This window comes from Aegilops tauschii, chromosome 7 (assembly GCF_002575655.3).
Source record: "Aegilops tauschii subsp. strangulata cultivar AL8/78 chromosome 7, Aet v6.0, whole genome shotgun sequence".
Classification (NCBI taxonomy): Eukaryota; Viridiplantae; Streptophyta; class Magnoliopsida; order Poales; family Poaceae; genus Aegilops; species Aegilops tauschii.
This window is the reverse complement of record NC_053041.3, coordinates 612,887,753-612,903,924: the sequence shown is the minus strand read 5'-3', so window position 1 is coordinate 612,903,924 and position 16,172 is coordinate 612,887,753.

The following is a 16,172-nucleotide window of genomic DNA, read 5'->3' as shown; positions in this document are numbered from 1 at the left end:
ATCAGCAGACTAACAACTAACTGAACTTGAGAGCCGCGAGCCATGGAGTTTGCGCCATGTACGCATCCGCATCCATTGGTGGGCGCACATGCACACCTACATGATAAAATCAAGAATTAGAACCTAAAAAAGCCTTTCGAAAACAACCCAATTAATCTTCTTCACCCTAAAACATTTAAAATAATTGAACCAATTCATTTGTGTACTTATATCGAGAGGTCTCCTGGGGTCCAAATGATGGGCACACACACATGAGTAACCTGGTTTAAGAACTCACCACACCAACCCCGTTTTAAGGATTCGGTGCTAACATGTTCCCGTTACCTAGAAAATGACAGTATTAACAATTAACCGTAAGTTTTTTATCAACAAACAACCAAACTTCTATAGGTTTTCTGTAAATGAGAGGCATATAAGAAGACTAACAAACCTTAGGTGATTCAGGTCAAGTTAGCCCAAAGTAAGCTTTCCATTTTTGTGACACAACCGGTAAAACAGAAAATTCAGATGCCACTAGACCAGCAACCCACAAGCCATATAAAAACATGTACTCCACCATCAATGTGTATGAAAAAACAAAAGGGAAGAAATCACCAACAGAACAAAGATTACTGACATAATGTACATCATACCACATATTTCACATGAAATTTAAATAGTCATATGGTGTCAGCTACATTCTATCAACTTCAAACTGCAAACTAAGTTTGAACTAGATCCCAGTACTTGGAATGAACTCTAGCCTCAACTTGTGTGTGGAACATCTCCAGAGACACATGATCTCAAGAAGCACACAATTTTAGTTCTATTACCACCATACAACATTAAATATGAGAAATCTGCAAACACTTTTGCATGTCAAATAACTTGCATATATGTCAAATCAACTAATTCTCCTGGTAGATTTTGCTGTTTCTTGACCTATAAGAACATGTAAAAGAAATGATTTGTTGAACTACAAAAACATGACATCACTAGTAGAAAATATGGCTTTGGTTGGGGCCTGGCCAGCCCATTAGTCCCGGTTCTGTCATGAACCGGGACCCATGGGGGCATACGTCCCGGTTCGTGCGCCCACGGGCCGGCCGGGCCTCAGGAGGCATTTGTCCCGGTTCGTGTGGACCCATTTTTCCCGGTTCTAGGCACGAACCGGGACCAATGGCCCTCACTCATGGCCCACAACCATTGGTCCCGGTTCGTGCCTAGAACTAGGACGGAAGGTGGGCCTTTAGTCCCAGTTTCAGCCACGAACCGGGACCAATGAGTTGCCTATATATACCCCTCACCCGCGAGCAGAGCACTCCACAGTGCTCTGTTTTTTCTGGCCGGCGAGGGGAGAGCTTTGTGGTGCTCTAGCTCACCTCCTATGCACATGAGGTGTTCGATGAAATGCCCGAGCCACACTAGTTAAGCTTTCCCCTCTCGAAGCTCGACCTCCAAGCTGCATTTTCCCAGAGATTTGTCTAGGTTTAGCGCTCCGTCATGTCCTATCCCAGTCTTCACCACCGTCGACCGCCCGCGCCGATCTCGTCGCCTTCACCACCGTGGTGAGCCTCTTGTTCTTAACTTCTTCTGAAAGAAAAAAATTCTTACTTTAAATAGATACTTGTCTAATTTTCTTACTTTTATTATTGCTTGTTATTATATAGTGCGATGGTTTTGGTATCCGCCTCCGTCGGCCCTCGTCCTGGCTATGATTCGGATGTGGTATATATTATCTTTTATAACTATTTGGTTCATTTATTGTTTATGACAATTATGCCCATAGTTGACATAGATTTTATTTATCTAGGAGGTAGTTGAACCGGAAATTCCAACCGACCCTATTGTCGAGAGGTTAAATTTAGTTCAAGAAGAAAACAATTATTTGAAGGAAAAAATAAAAAAATTGAGGATGAGAAGATGATATTGAAGTTGCATGTTGCGGATGTCGTCGATGATCACAAGATCAAGATGGACGCAATGCAGTTGAAGATTAGAAAGATTAGAAAATATGCCATTCATACCGAGGCTTGGTATCATTATGCCGTTGGATCAATTGTTACCTTGGTTGTGATTATGATCGCATTTGTTGTTGCATTGAAAGGTTTTACATAGTTTCAATGTATGGTTTAATTAGATGCTCTGGAGAGCTATATGTTGTTCAATGAGAACTATGTATGTACTTTGGTCTTAATGTGATGATGAACTTCTATTAATTTGGTCACTTATCTATCCATGTGAATCTGTAATGGTTTTTGACACACATAATTATATGTAATGCACGCAGATGAACCGGCAATGGATGTACGGTGACAGACACACCTCCGAGTACGTTAAGGGCGTGCATAATTTTCTCGAAGTGGCTGAGGCAAACAAGCAGAATGGTTTTATGTGTTGTCCATGCCCTATATGTGGGAATACGAAGTCTTACTCTGACCGGAAAATCCTTCACACCCACCTGCTTTATAAGGGTTTCATGCCACACTATAATGTTTGGACCAGGCACGGAGAAATAGGGGTTATGATGCAAGACAGCGAAGAAGAAAAGGACGATGACAACTATGTGCCCCCGGAATACGGTGATGCTGCAACGGGGGAAGCTGCTGAAGATCAAGAGGGACCAGACGATATTGTGCCCGATGACGATCTCCGCCGGGTCATTGTTGATGCAAGGACACAGTGCGAAAGTGAAAAGGAGAAGCTGAAGTTCGATCGCATGTTAGATGATCACAAAAAAGGGTTGTACCCCAATTGCGAAGATGGCAACAGAAAACTCGGTACCGTACTAGAATTGCTGCAGTGGAAGGCAGAGAATGCTGTGCCTGACAAAGGATTTGAGAAGCTACTGAAAATATTGAAGAAGAAGCTTCCAAAGGATAACGAATTGCCCGACAGTACGTACGCAGCAAAGAAGGTCGTATGCCCTCTAGGATTGGAGGTGAAGAAGATACATGCATGCCCTAATGACTGCATCCTCTACCGCGGTCCGTACGAGGATTTGAACGCATGCCCGGTATGCGGTGCATTGCGGTATAAGATCAGACGAGATGACCCTGGTGATGTTGACGGCGAGCCCCCCAGGAAGAGGGTTCCTGCGAAGGTGATGTGGTATGCTCCTATAATACCACGGTTGAAACGACTGTTCAGAAACGAAGTGTTGGGGAACGTAGTAATTTCAAAAAAATTTCTACGCACACGCAAGATCATGGTGATGCATAGCAACGAGAGGGGAGAGTGTTGTCCACGTACCCTCGTAGACCGAAAGCGGAAGCATTAACACAACGCGGCTGATGTAGTCGTACGTCTTCATGATCCGACCGATCAAGTACCGAACGCACGGCACCTCCGAGTTCAGCACACGTTCAGCTCGATGACGTCCCTCGAACTCCGATCCAGCCGAGTGTTGAGGGAGAGTTTCGTCAGCACGACGGCGTGGTGACGATGATGATGTTCTACCGATGCAGGGCTTCACCTAAGCTCCGCTACGATATTATCGAGGTGTAATATGGTGGAGGGGGGCACCACACACGGCTAAAAGATCGTTGATCAATTGTGTGTCTAGAGGTGCCCCCCTGCCCCCGTATATAAAGGTGCAAGGGGGAGGCCGCCGGCCTAGGAGGTAGAGGCGCGCCAGGAGGATTCCTACTCCTACCGGGAGTAGGACTCCCCCCTTTCCATGTTGGGCTAGGAGTGGAAGGGGGAAGAGGTGGAGGGGAGGAAGGAAGGGGGGGCGCCGCCCCCCTCTCCTTGTCCTATTCGGATTGGGGGGGAAGGGGGGCGCGGCCCTGCCCTAGCCTCCTCTCCTCTCTTCCACCTAGGCCCAATAAAGCCCATTAAGTTACCGGGGGGTTCCGGTAACCTCCCGGTACTCCGGAAAAATCCCGATTTCACCCGGAACACTTCCGATGTCCAAACATAGGCTTCCAATATATCAATATTTATGTCTCGACCATTTCGAGACTCCTCTTCATGTCCGTGATCATATCCGGGACTCCGAACAACCTTCGGTACATCAAAACATATAAACTCATAATATAACTATCATCGTAACGTTAAGCGTGCGGACCCTACAGGTTCGAGAACTATGTAGACATGACCGAGACACCTCTCCGGTCAATAACCAATAGCGGAACCTGGATGCTCATATTGGTTCCTAGATATTCTACGAAGATCTTTATCGGTCCGACCGCATAACAACATACGTTGTTCCCTTTGTCATCGGTATGTTACTTGCCCGAGATTCGATCGTCGGTATCTCGATACCTAGTTCAATCTCGTTACCGGCAAGTCTCTTTACTCGTTCCGTAATACATCATCCCGCAACTAACTCATTAGTCACAATGCTTGCAAGGCTTATAGTGATGTGCATTACCGAGTGGGCCCAGAGATACCTCTCCGACAATCGGAGTGACAAATCCTAATCTCGAAATACGCCAACCCAACAAGTACCTTTGGAGACACCTGTAGAGCACCTTTATAATCACCCAGTTACATTGTGACGTTTGGTAGCACACAAAGTGTTCCTCCGGTAAACGGGAGTTGCATAATCTCATAGTCATAGGAACATGTATAAGTCATGAAGAAAGCAATAGCAACATACTAAACGATCGAGTGCTAAGCTAACGGAATGGGTCAAGTCAATCACGTCATTCTCCTAATGAGGTGATCCCATTAATCAAATGACAACTCATGTCTATGGCTAGGAAACATAACCATCTTTGATTAACGAGCTAGTCAAGTAGAGGCATACTAGTGACACTCTGTTTGTCTATGTATTCACACATGTATCAAGTTTCCGGTTAATACAATTCTAGCATGAATAATAAACATTTATCATGATATAAGGAAATAAATAATAACTCTATTATTGCCTCTAGGGCATATTTCCTTCAGTCTCCCACTTGCACTAGAGTCAATAATCTAGTTCACATCGCCATGTGATTTAACATCAATAGTTCACATCACCATGTGATTAACACCCATACTTCACATCGTCATGTGACCAACACCCAAAGGGTTTACTAGAGTCAGTAATCTAGTTCACATCGCTATGTGATTAACACCCAAAGAGTACTACGGTGTGATCATGTTTTGCTTGTGAGATAATTTTAGTCAACGGGTCTGTCACATTCAGATCCGTAAGTATTTTGCAAATTTCTATGTCTACAATGCTCTGCACGGAGCTACTCTAGCTATTTGCTCCCACTTTCAATATGTATCTAGACCGAGACTTAGAGTCATCTAGATTAGTGTCAAAACTTGCATCGACGTAACCCTTTACGACGAACCTTTTGTCACTTCCATAATCGAGAAACATATCCTTATTCCACTAAGGATAATTTTGACCGCTGTCCAGTGATCTACACCTAGATCACTATTGTACTCCCTTGCCAAAATCAGTGTAGGGTATAAAATAGATCTGGTACACAGCATGGCATACTTTATAGAACCTATGGCCAAGGCATAGGGAATGACTTTCATTCTCTTTCTATCTTCTGCCGTGGTCGGGCTTTGAGTCTTACTCAATTTCACACCTTGTAACACAGGCAAGAACTCTTTCTTTGACTGTTCTATTTTGAACTACTTCAAAATCTTGTTAAGGTATGTACTCATTGAAAAAACTTATCAAGCGTCTTGATCTATCTCTATAGATCTTGATGCTCAATATGTAAGCAGCTTCACCGAGGACTTTCTTTGAAAAACTCCTTTCAAACACTCCTTTATGCTTTGCAGAATAATTCTACATTATTTCCGATCAACAATATGTCATTCACATATACTTATCAGAAATGTTGTAGTGCTCCCACTCACTTTCTTGTAAATACAGGCTTCACCGCAAGTCTGTATAAAACTATATCCTTTGATCAACTTATCAAAGCGTATATTCCAACTCCGAGATACTTGCACCAGTCCATAGATGGATCGTTGGAGCTTGCATATTTTGTTAGCACCTTTAGGATTGACAAAAACTTCTGGTTGCATCATATACAACTCTTCTTTAATAAATCCATTAAGGAATGCAGTTTTGTTTATCCGTTTGCCAGATTTCATAAAATGCGGCAATTGCTAACATGATTCGGACAGACTTAAGCATAGATACGAGTGAGAAACTCTCATCGTAGTCAACACCTTAAACTTGTCGAAAACCTTTTGCGACAATTCTAGCTTTGTAGATAGTAACACTAATATCAGCGTCCGTCTTCCTCTTGAAGATCCATTTATTTTCTATGGCTTGCCGATCATCGGGCAAGTCAACCAAAGTCCATACCTTGTTCTCATACATGGATCCCATCTCGGATTTCATGGCCTCAAGCCATTTTGCGGAATCTGGGCTCACCATCGCTTCTTCATAGTTCGTAGGTTCGTCATGGTCTAGTAACATAACCTCCAGAACAGGATTACCGTACCACTCTGGTGCGGATCTTACTCTGGTTGACCTACGAGGTTCAGTAATAACTTGATCTGAAGTTTCATGATCATCATCATTAACTTCCTCACTAATTGGTATAGGCGTCACAGAAACTGGTTTCTGCGATGAACTACTTTCCAATAAGGGAGCAGGTACAATTACCTCATCAAGTTCTACTTTCCTCCCACTCACTTCTTTCGAGAGAAACTCCTTCTCTAGAAAGGATCCATTCTTAGCAACGAATGTCTTGCCTTCGGATCTGTGATAGAAGGTGTACCCAACTGTCTCCTTTGGGTATCCTATGAAGACACATTTCTCTGATTTGGGTTTGAGCTTATCAGGATGAAACTTTTTCACATAAGCATCGCAACCCCAAACTTTAAGAAACGACAACTTTGGTTTCTTGCCAAACCACAGTTCATAAGATGTCGTCTCAACGGATTTAGATGGTACCCTATTTAACGTGAATGCAGCTGTCTCAAATGCATAACCCCAAAACGATAGTGGTAGATCGGTAAGAGACATCATATATCGCACCATATCTAGTAAAGTACGGTTACGATGTTCGGACACACCATTACACTGTGGTGTTCCAGGTGGCGTGAGTAGTGAAACTATTTCACATTGTTTTAACTGAAGGCCAACTCGTAACTCAAATACTCTTCTCCACGATCAGATCGTAGAAACTTTATTTTCTTGTTACGATGATTTTCCACTTCACTCTGAAATTATATGAACTTTTCAAATGTTTCAGACTTCTGTTTCATTAAGTAGATATACCCATATCTGCTCAAATCATCTGTGAAGGTCAGAAAAATAATGATACCTGCTACGAGCCTCAATATTCATCGGACCACATACATCTGTATGTATGATTTCCAACAAATCTGTTGCTCTCTCGATAGTTCCGGAGAACGGCGTTTTAGTCATCTTGCCCATGAGGCACGGTTCGCAAGCATCAAGTGATTCATAATCAAGTGATTCCAAAATCCCATCAGTATGGAGTTTCTTCATGCGCTTTACACCGATAGGACCTAAACGGCAGTGCCACAAATAAGTTGCACTATCATTATCAACTCTGCATCTTTTGGCTTCATTATTATGAATATGTGTATCACTACGATCGAGATCCAACAAACCATTTTATTGGGTGTATGACCATAGAAGGTTTTATTCATGTAAACAGAACAACAATTATTCTCTAATTTAAATGAATAACCGTATTGCAACAAACATGATCAAATCATATTCATGGTCAACGCAAACACCAAATAACACTTATTTAGTTTCAACACTAATCCCAAAAGTATAGGGAGTGTGCGATGATGATCATATCAATCTTGGAACTATTTCCAACACACATCATCACCTCGCCTTTTACTAGTCTCTGTTTATTTTGCAACTTCCGTTTCGAGTTACTGCTCTTAGTAACTGAACCAGTATCAAATAACTGAACCAGTATCAAATACCGAGGGGTTGCTATAAACACTAGTAAAGTACACATCAATAACATGTATATCCAATATACCTTTGTTCACTTTGCCATCCTTCTTATCCACCAAATACTTGGGGTAGTTCCGCTTCCAGTGACTAGTCCCTTTGCAGTAGAAGCACTTAGTCTCAGGCTTAGGACCAGACTTAGGTTTCTTCTCCTGAGCAGCAACTTGCTTGCCATTCTTCTTGAAGTTCCCCTTCTTCCCTTTGCCCTTTTCTTGAAATTAGTGGTCTCGTCAACCATCAACACTTGATGTTTTTCTTGATTTCTACCTTCGTCGATTTCAGCATCACGAAGAGCTCGGGAATTACTTTCGTCATCCCTTGCATACTATAGTTCATCACGAAGTTCTACTAACTTGGTGATGGTGACTAGAGAATTCTGTCAATCACTATTTTATCTGGAAGATTAACTCCCACTTGATTCAAGCGATTGTAGTACCCAGACAATCTGAGCACATGCTCACTGCTTGAGCTATTCTCCTCCATCTTTTAGCTATAGAACTTGTTGGAGACTTCATATCTCTCAACTCGGGTATTTGCTTGAAATATTAACTTCAACTCCTGGAACATCTCATATGGTCCATGACATTCAAAACGTCTTTGAAGTCCCGATTCTAAGCCGTTAAGCATGGTGCACTAAACTATCAAGTAGTCATCATATTGAGCTAGCCAAACGTTCATAACGTCTGCATCTGCTCCTGCAATAGGTCTGTCACCTAGTGGTGCATCGAGGACATAATTTTTCTATGCAGCAGTGAGGATAATCCTCAGATCACGGATCCAATCCGCATCTTTGCTACTAACATCTTTCAACATAATTTTCTCTAGGAACATATCAAAAATAAACATAGGGAAGCAACAACGCGAGCTATTGATCTACAACATAATTTGCAAAAATACTATCAGGTACTAAGTTCATGATAAATTTAAGTTCTATTAATCATATTACTTAAGAACTCCCACTTAGATAGACATCCCTCTAATCATCTAAGTGATTACGTGATCCAAATCAACTAAACCATGTCCGATCATCACGTGAGATGGAGTAGTTTCAATGGTGAACATCACTATGTTGATCATATCTACTATATGATTCACGCTCGACCTTTCGGTCTCCATGTTCCGAGGCCATATCTGCATATGCTAGGCTCGTCAAGTTTAACCTGAGTATTCCGCGTGTGCAACTGTTTTGCACCCGTTGTATTTGAACGTAGAGCCTATCACACCCGATCATCACGTGGTGTCTCAACACGAAGAACTTTCGCAACGGTGCATACTCAGGGAGAACACTTTTATCTTGAAATTTTAGTGAGAGATCATCTTATAATGCTACCGTCAATCAAAGCAAGATAAGATGCATAAAAGATTAACATCACATGCAATCAATATAAGTGATATGATATGGCCATCATCATCTTGTGCTTGTGATCTCCATCTCCGAAGCACCGTCATGATCACCATCGTCACCGGCGCGACACCTTGATCTCCATCGTAGTATCGTTGTCGTCTCGCCAACTATTGCTTTTACGACTATCGCTACCGCTTAGTGATAAAGTAAAACAATTACATGGCGATTGCATTGCATACAATAAAGCGACAACCATATGGCTCCTGCCAGTTGCCGATAACTCGGTTAAAAAACATGATCATCTCATACAATAAAATATAGCATCATGTCTTGACCATATCACATCACAACATGCCCTGCAAAAACAAGTTAGACGTCCTCTACTTTGTTGTTGCAAGTTTTACGTGGCTGCTACGGGCTTAGCAAGAACCGTTCTTACCTACGCATCAAAACCACAACGATAGTTTGTCAAGTTGGTGCTGTTTTAACCTTCGCAAGGACTGGGCGTAGCCACACTCGGTTCAACTAAAGTGAGAGAGACAGACACCCGCCAGTCACCTTTAAGCAACGAGTGCTCGCAACGGTGAAACCAGTCTCGCGTAAGCATACGCGTAATGTCGGTCCGGGCCGCTTCATCTCACAATACCGCTGAACCAAAGTATGACATGCTGGTAAGCAGTATGACTTATATCGCCCACAACTCACTTGTGTTCTACTCGTGCATAGCATCAATGCATAAAACCAGGCTCGGATGCCACTGTTGGGGAACGTAGTAATTTCAAAAAAATTCCTACGCACACGCAAGATCATGGTGATGCATAGCAACGAGAGGGGAGAGTGTTGTCCACGTACCCTCGTAGACCGAAAGCGGAAGCGTTAACACAACGCGGCTGATGTAGTCGTACGTCTTCACGATCCGACCGATCAAGTACCGAACGCACGGCACCTCCGAGTTCAGCACACGTTCAGCTCGATGACGTCCCTCGAACTCCGATCCAGCCGTGTGTTCAGGGAGAGTTTCGTCAGCACGACGGCGTGGTGACGATGTTGATGTTCTACCGATGCAGGGCTTCGCCTAAGCTCCGCTACGATATTATCGAGGTGTAATATGGTGGAGGGGGCACCGCACACGGCTAAAAGATCGTTGATCAATTGTGTGTCTAGAGGTGCCCCCCTGCCCCCGTATATAAAGGTGCAAGGGGGAGGCCGCCGGCCTAGGAGGTAGAGGCGCGCCAGGAGGAGTCCTACTCCCACCGGGAGTTGGACTCCCCCCTTTCCATGTTGGACTAGGAGTGGAAGGGGGAAGAGGTGGAGGGAAGGAAGGAGGGGGGGGGGGCGCCGCCCCCCTCTCCTTGTCCTATTCGGATTGGGGGGGAAGGGGGGTGCGGCCCTGCCCTAGCCTCCTCTCCTCTCTTCCACCTAGGCCCAATAAGGCCCATTAAGTTACCGGGGGGTTCCGGTAACCTCCCGGTGCTCCGGAAAAATCCCGATTTCACCCGGAACACTTCCGATGTCCAAACATAGGCTTCCAATATATCAATCTTTATGTCTCAACCATTTCGAGACTCCTCGTCATGTCCGTGATCATATCCGGGATTCCGAACAACCTTTGATACATCAAAACATATAAACTCATAATATAACTGTCATTGTAACGTTAAGCGTGCGGATCGTACGGGTTCGAGAACTATGTAGACATGACCGAGACACCTCTCCGGTCAATAACCAATAGCAGAACCTGGATGCTCATATTGGTTCCAAGATATTCTACGAAGATCTTTATCGGTCAGACCGCATAACAACATAAGTTGTTCCCTTTGTCATCGGTATGTTACTTGCCCGAGATTCGATTGTCGGTATCTCGATACCTAGTTCAATCTCGTTACCGGCAAGTCTCTTTACTCGTTCCGTAATACATCATCCGCAACTAACTCATTAGTCACAATGCTTGCAAGGCTTATAGTGATGTGCATTACCGAGTGGGCCCAGACATACCTCTCCGACAATCGGAGTGACAAATCCTAATCTCGAAATACGCCAACCCAACAAGTACCTTTGGAGACACCTGTAGAGCACCTTTATAATCACCCAGTTACGTTGTGACGTTTGGTAGCACACAAAGTGTTCCTCCGGTAAACGGGAGTTGCATAATCTCATAGTCACAGGAACATGTATAAGTCATGAAGAAAGCAATAGCAACATACTAAATGATCGAGTGCTAAGCTAACGGAATGGGTCAAGTCAATCACGTCATTCTCCTAATGAGGTGATCCCGTTAATCAAATGACAACTCATGTCTATGGCTAGGAAACATAACCATCTTTGATTAACGAGCTAGTCAAGTAGAGGCATACTAGTGACACTCTGTTTGTCTATGTATTCACACATGTATCAAGTTTCCGGTTAATACAATTCTAGCATGAATACTTCGAAAGTACCGGGCTGAGTTTGCAGGTGACCCAAGGAACGTATGGTTTGGTTTAAGCGCGGATGGCATTAATCCTTTCGGGGAGCAGAGCAGCAATCACTGCACCTGGCCCGTGACTCTATGTATGTACAACCTTCCTCCTTGGATGTGCATGAAGCGGAAGTTCATTATGATGCCAGTTCTCATCCAAGGCCCTAAGCAACCCGGCAATGACATTGATGTGTACCTAAGGCCATTAGTTGAAGAACTTTTAAAGCTGTGGAATGGAAATGGTGTACGTGTGTGGGATGAGCACAGACAGGAGGAATTTTACCTGCATGCGTTGCTGTTTGTAACCATCAACAATTGGCCTGCTATCAGTAACCTTTCAGGACAGACAAACAAGGGATACCACGCATGCACGCACTGTTTAGCTGACACCGAAAGTATATACCTGGACAAATGCAGGAAGAATGTGTACCTGGGCCATCGTCGATTTCTTCCGACCAACCATCAATGTCGAAAGAAAGGCAAACATTTCAAAGGCGAAGCAGATCACCGGAAGAAGCCCGCCATGCGTACCGGTGATCACGTACTTGCTATGGTCAATGATTTACACGTAATCTTTGGAAAGGGTCCCGGTGGACTATTTGTTCCGAATGACGCTGAGGGACGCACACCCATGTGGAAGAAGAAATCTATATTTTGGGACCTACCCTACTGGAAAGACCTAGACGTCCGCTCTTCAATCGACGTGATGCACGTGACGAAGAACCTTTGCGTGAACCTGCTAGGCTTCTTGGGCGTGTATGGGAAGACAAAAGATACACCGGAGGCACGGGAGGACCTGCAACGTTTGCACGAAAAAGACGGCATGCCTCCAAAGCAGTATGAAGGTTCTGCCAGCTACACTCTTACCAAAGAAGAGAAGGAAATCTGCTTTGAATGCCTGCTCAGTATGAAGGTCCCGTCTGGCTTCTCGTCGAATATAAAGGAAATAATAAATATGCCAGAGAAAAAGTTCCAGAACCTAAAGTCTCATGACTGCCATGTGATTATGACGCAACTGCTTCCGGTTGCATTGAGGGGGCTTCTACCGGAAAACGTCCGATTAGCCATTGTGAAGCTATGTGCATTCCTCAATGCAATCTCTCAGAAGGTGATCGATCCAGAAATCGTACCAAGGCTAAGGAGTGGTGTGGCACAATGTCTTGTCAGTTTCGAGCTGGTGTTCCCACCATCCTTCTTCATATCATGACACACGTCCTAGTTCATCTAGTCGATGAGATTGTTGTTCTGGGCCCCATATTTCTACACAATATGTTCCCCTTTGAGAGGTTCATGGGAGTCCTAAAGAAATATGTCTGTAACCGCGCTAGGACAGAAGGAAGCATCTCCATGGGCCATCAAACAGAGGATGTCATTGGATTTTGTGTTGACTTCATTCTTGGCCTTAATAAGATTGGTCTCCCTAAATCGCGGTATGAGGGGAGACTGACTGGAAAAGACACGCTTGGAGGGGACTCAATTATATGCAGGGACGGGCATTCTTGGTCTCAAGCACACTACACAGTTCTACAGAATTCTACCTTGGTGACCCCGTATGTCGATGAACACAAGAACAGTCTGCGCTCCAAACACCCGGAGGAGTGTGATGACTGGATTAGATGTGAACACATCAGGACTTTCGGCAGTTGGTTGGAAACACGTCTCAGAGGTGACAACACTGTTTGTGATGAGTTGTACTCGTTGTCCAGGGGACCATCTTCGACTGTATTGACTTACAAAGGATACGAGATAAATGGGAATATATTTTACACGATCGCCCAAGATCAAAAGAGCAGCAACCAAAACAGTGGTGTCCGCTTTGATGCAGTAACGAAGAGGGGAAAGGACACATATTATGGTTACATAGTGGACATATGGGAACTTGACTACGGACATGATTTTAAGGTCCCTTTGTTTAAGTGCAAATGGGTCAATCTGTCAGGAGGCGGGGTACAGGTAGAGCCACAGTACAGAATGACAACAGTGGATCTGAACAATCTTGGGTACACAGACGAACCGTTCGTCCTAGCCAATGATGTGGCACAGGTTTTCTATGTGAAGGACATGTCTACCAAACCGAGAAAAAGAAATGATAAGGAAGCGAACACATCATACGATGAGCCAAAGCGCTACATAGTTCTTTCAGGAAAAAGAGACATCGCGGGAGTGGAGGGCAAGACAGTCATGTCCGAAGATTATGAAAAGTTTCATGAAATTCCTCCCTTCAAAGTCAAGGCTAACCCAAGCACCCTGTTAAACGATGAAGATTATCCATGGTTACGGTGCAATAGGCAAAAGACAGAAGCGAAGAAAAAGTGAAGACTTTCTCTCCACGACTATTACGATGATGCCTTTGATCTAGAATATCCATGTAACAGACGAGTTGCCGTATGAAACCCTGATACTTCGAAAGAGATTTTCCGTTTTGTACACGAAGTGCATCCAGTTTTTACTGTAACCCTCTCCACTTTTTAGCACATGCTATTTGAGTGAAATGATGATACCATGCCAACTTTCAACCTTTTCAGAGTTCATTTGTAGTGCTTTTCAATTTCAGGGTCATTTAGCTAAAAAAATCAGTAAATGCATGAAAAATAACAAATGAAGTCAGAAAGGGTTGAAAAATTGATGATGTGGCTTTGAATGGTGCATTTTGAACACACAAAATGTCTGGAGTTCAAATAAATTTCTAGTATTTTTTAAACTAAAATTATATAAAATTTATGCAACTAAAATTATCAAAGTATTTTCTGTTCAAAATATTATAAGAAAAAACAAAAGAAAATAAATAAGTAGAAACAAAATAAAATAAATAAGTAAAAAAATTAAAATAAATAAGTAGAAACAAAATAAAATAAATAAGTAGAAACAAAATAAACTGTAATAAATAAGTAGAAACAAAATAAAATAAAATAAAATGAAATAGCAACAGTAAGTATTTTGTTGTAAGTCGAAACAAAATAATATAAATAAAGCAACAAAGAAAACAAAAAAAGTGCCACCTACTAGGCCAGCACGGCTTGAATGCGACTAGAAACCCAATCATGGGCCAGGATTCAGGCCCGCAACAGGCCCAGTAGGCCCACAAGCACACAGTGACAGATTAGGCCCGAAAGCCTGCAATTGAGAGGAGCTCGAGACGGTGGGCGCAGCAGCGCTTATAAACCACTCGCGGGCAGCACAAGGCCTTTGGTCCCGGTTGGTGGCGGCATTGGTCCCGGTTGGTTCAACAAACCGGTACCAATACCCCCTTTAGTCCCGGTTGGTGCCACCAACCGGGACCAAAGGTCTCTGCTTCCCGCCCTTTTGGCTGCTGAAAAGTGACCTTTGGTCCCGGTTGGTGGCACCAACCGGGACTAAAGGGGGCATTGGTACCGGTTCGTGGAACCAACCGGGACCAATGCTTCGTGTGTATAATCAGGACTTGTGAAAATTTTCAGTTTCATCGACCATTTGCCCCGCCGACGACGCCGAACTCATCGACGCCGCCAGGCTGCCCGACACTGTCGCCGTCGCCGCCCGCGCCCCGCGCCCTCGCCGCGCCGTCGCCGCGCCCTGCCCCGTCACCTCCCCACGCCGCCCCGACGCCGTCGCCGCCCCGCGTCGCCCCGACGCCATCGCCGCGCCGCCCCACGGTCCGGCGGCCTTCCGATGTTTTTTTTCATATATGTGATGATGTTGATATGTTGTTTTTTTCATATGATGTTCATATGATTTTTGTGTGCATATGATGTTTTTTTCATATATGTATTACATTTTTTATTTAGGTTGTTAATTAGTAGATATCGATTTTAGGTTAGTGCATTTTAGGTTGGTGGAGAGGAAAAAGTAAAATAAGGAAAAGGAAGAAAAGAGGAAGAAAGAAGAAGGAAGAAGAAAAAGAAGGAGAGGAAAAAGGAAAATAAATATAGGAAGAAGGAGAAGAAGGAGAAGAAGGAGAAGAAGAGGAGAGGAAGAAGAGGAGAAATAAATAGAAGAGGAAAAAGGAAGAAAAAAAAGAGGAGAAGAAGAAAGGAATAGAGGAGAAGAAGAAAAAATAGATTTTCTATTTTTTCTTCTTCTCCTCTATTCCTTTCTTCTTCTCCTCTTTTTTTCCTTCTTTTTTTTCTTCGACCTTCTCCTCTATTCCTTTCTTCTTCTCCTCTTTTTTTCCTTCTTTTTGTTCTTCGACCTTCTCCTCTATTCCTTTCTTCTTCTCCTCTTTTTTTCTTCTTCGTCTTCTTATTTTTTATCGGGTATGTCATTGTCGATATACCCCCTCCCCGATAACTTCGACATGAGATGGGGGGGTCGATATACCCCCTCCTCGATAACTTCGACATGACGGGGGAGGGGAGGGGGTCGACGAGGGTTCGAGGGGGCGACGGTCGGGAAATAGCTAGGGTAGAGGGCCGAGGGTCGCCGAGGGTTCGAGGGTCGAGGGGTCGAGGGTCGTCGAGGGGCCGAGGGTTCGAGGGGCTGAGGGTCGAGGATCGCCGAGG